General features: G+C 40.9%; 1 long non-coding RNA gene across 2 annotated transcripts in view; it reads left to right on the top strand.

Annotated features, from left to right (window-relative positions):
- The first annotated feature begins 1,275 nt into the window (after positions 1 to 1,275).
- The window catches only part of LOC119429538, a 4,872-nt gene continuing 3,198 nt past the window's right edge, over positions 1,276 to 2,949 (top strand). For both annotated transcript variants that reach the window (XR_005187796.1, XR_005187795.1), the window contains exon 1: positions 1,276 to 1,428. This is a non-coding gene — a long non-coding RNA (uncharacterized LOC119429538). The remainder of the gene's footprint in view (positions 1,429 to 2,949) is intronic.

Raw genomic sequence — 2,949 nt, 5'->3', positions numbered from 1 at the left:
ATGTTTTTAAGTTCAGTTAACTGTGGCAGCCATTGTAACTTCAGCTGACTCCAAAAACTAATCAGTTGTAGACGAACATCCAACGATTACTTTCTGCAAGTTTCACTCAAACTCATCCAGTGGTTCATGAGATATTTTGCTAACAGACAGACAGCAGCCATTGTGACAACAAGTGTAAAGTTTGCAGTGAATCTCTGCAGCTTTTTCTCTCCTCTCTCGTGACTTCTCTGATCAATAATGTTGAAGTGATGGATCCTGCAGAGTGATCACATGACAGCAGCAAGAATGTGAGTGAAGAGACAGGAAGTAAAGCAGGAAGACTGAAGCAGCATGAAAATGAAGACGTGGACGGAGAAATGAGCTCCATGAAGCGTTTGGACTCTCCATTTGGACAGAGCAGCTGCAGCTGAAGCTCTGATTCACAACAACACAACAGCTCTGCTGATGGATCTCTACCTGTGAGGCTCCAGCACTAACCACTGAGCCACCGTGCTGTTTGTGGTTTGTTCCACATGTTTTCTTCATGAACAGTTTCATGTGTGCAGACTGAACTGAAATGACCATTTGTGCTCTCCAGATGTTTTCAACATCATTTGTAGCCATGTTTGATTTTGTCATGTCAGAATAAACTGGGTGGTAGTGATTAGAGCAGGTGCACCTCCCAGCCTTACTATGTGGAGTTTACATGTTCTCCCCGTGCACACAAGGCTTTTCTTCTGTACACCAAGAACATGCATGTTAGGCTCGTTGTAACTAAACTGTCCCGAGGTGTGAGTGAGAGAGTGAATGGTTGTCTCTGTGTCTCTTTGGTGGAGACATGTCCAGGTGTCCCCCACCTCTCACACAGTCCACTTTGGTGGACTGGAGACATGTCCAGGTGTTAAAGGTCCAAAGTGTTCTGACTCACTGGTTGTGGTCGGGTCTGTAGGAACAATGTCTGTCAGTAAAATCTAATAATAAAAACCTTTCAGTCATTCAGTTCTTTGATTAGAGCTCTATTGATGAACCTAAATGCAACCTACAAATTAAAGTAGCATCACTAGTTGAACCAGGAGGACTCATTTACAAGAGAGTCCTGGAAAATGTCGTGTAACAGAGTTGTTGTTTAATGAAGTTGATCAAAATGCACCGTCTTTATAATATAGTTTTTGTCTTTATAATTTTGTTTGTTTGTTTGTTTTGCAGAAAAGTTTATGTAGTAGTTATTAGAAATGTTTCTTTTACTCTTTGGGGAAACTCTTTAGATCCTATTTTACATGTAATCCAGGTTCCTGTTGTTTGTAGAGACGAAGCCCCCTGGTGGTGGCTGCTGGTAAATATGTGGACATGACGTCACAGCTCGGCCTGTTTGTTTTCCTTCGTGATGAGAAGCTTCGTCTGGATTTAGCTCCGTGATTTATTTCAATTACTGATGAAAAAAGACTTCTCGTGAGTCAAATACTTTATTCTGTGATTTAGTTCCAAGCTGCTGCTGCCAGAGGCTTGTAACGCTGCAGCTTATTGTCTGTGGAGAGGAAGTTAGTTCAGTCTGTTAGCATGTGTAGCTGTTAGCATCTGTAGCTGTTAGCGTCTGTAGTTGTTAGAGTCTGTAGTTTTTAGCGTCTGTAGTTGTTAGCGTTTCTAGTTGTTAATGTCTGTAACTGTTAGCGTCTGTAGTTGTTAGGGTCTGTAATTTTTAGCGTCTGTAGTTGTTAGTTTCTGTAGCTGTTAACATCTGTAGCTGTTAGCGTCGGTAGTTGTTAGTATCTGTAGTTGTCAGCATCTGTAGCTGTTAGCGTCGGTAGTTGTTAGCGTCTGTAGTTGTTAGGGTCTGTAATTTTTAGCGTCTGTAGTTGTTAGTTTCTGTAGCTGTTAACATCTGTAGCTGTTAGTGTCTGTAGTTGTTAGTATCTGTAGTTGTCAGCATCTGTAGCTGTTAGCGTCGGTAGTTGTTAGCGTCTGTAGTTGTTAGCGTCTGTAGTTAGTATCTGTAGCTGTTAACATCTGTAGCTGTTAGTGTCTGTGGTTGTTAGCATCTGTAGCTATTAGTATCTGTAGCTATTAGTATCTGTAGCTTTTAACATCTGTAGCTGTTAGCATCTGTAGTTGTCAGCGTCTGTAGTTTTTAGCGTCTGTAGTTGTTAGCGTCTGTAGCTGTTAGTGTCTGTAGTTGTTAGCGTCTGTAGTTAGTATCTGTAGCTGTTAACATCTGTAGCTGTTAGTGTCTGTGGTTGTTAGCATCTGTAGCTATTAGAATCTGTAACTGTTAACATCTGTAGCTATTAGTATCTGTAGCTGTTAACATCTGTAGCTGTTAGCATCTGTAGTTGTTATTATCTGTAGCTGTTAACATCTGTAGCTATTAGTATCTGTAGCTGTTAGCGTCTGTAGTTGTTAGCGTCTATAGCTATTAGTTTCTGTAGCTGTTAACATCTGTAGGTGTTAGTGTCTGTAGTTGTTAGCCTCTGTAGTTGTTAGTATCTGTAGTTGTTGGCATCTGTAGTTGTCAGCGTCTGTAGTTGTCAGCGTCTGTAGCTGTTAACATCTGTAGCTATTAGTATCTGTAGCTGTTAGTATCTGTATCTGTTAGCATCTGTAGCTGTTAACATCTGTAGCTGTTAGCATCTGTAGCTGTTAACATATGTAGCTGTTAACATCTGTAGCTATTAGTATCTGTAGCTGTTAGTATCTGTATCTGTTAGCATCTGTAGCTGTTAACATCTGTAGCTGTTAGCATCTGTAGCTGTTAACATATGTAGCTGTTAACATCTGTAGCTGTTAGCATCTGTAGCTGTTAGCGTCTGTAGTTGTTAGCGTCTGTAGTTGTCAGCGTCTGTAGTTGTTAGCGTTTGTAGTTGTTAGCGTCTGTAGTTGTTAATGTCTGTAGTTGTTAGCGTCTGTAGTTGTCAGGGTCTGTAGTTGTTAACGTCTGTAGTTGTTAGCGTCTGTAGTTGTTAGCGTCTGTAGTTG

This window comes from Nematolebias whitei, unplaced genomic scaffold (assembly GCF_014905685.2).
Source record: "Nematolebias whitei isolate Nwh7 unplaced genomic scaffold, NemWhi1 Nwh_scaf_2298, whole genome shotgun sequence".
In the NCBI taxonomy this organism is placed as follows: Eukaryota; Metazoa; Chordata; class Actinopteri; order Cyprinodontiformes; family Rivulidae; genus Nematolebias; species Nematolebias whitei.
The sequence above is the reverse complement of the archived record's forward strand: the minus strand, read 5'-3'. Positions and strand labels throughout refer to the sequence as shown.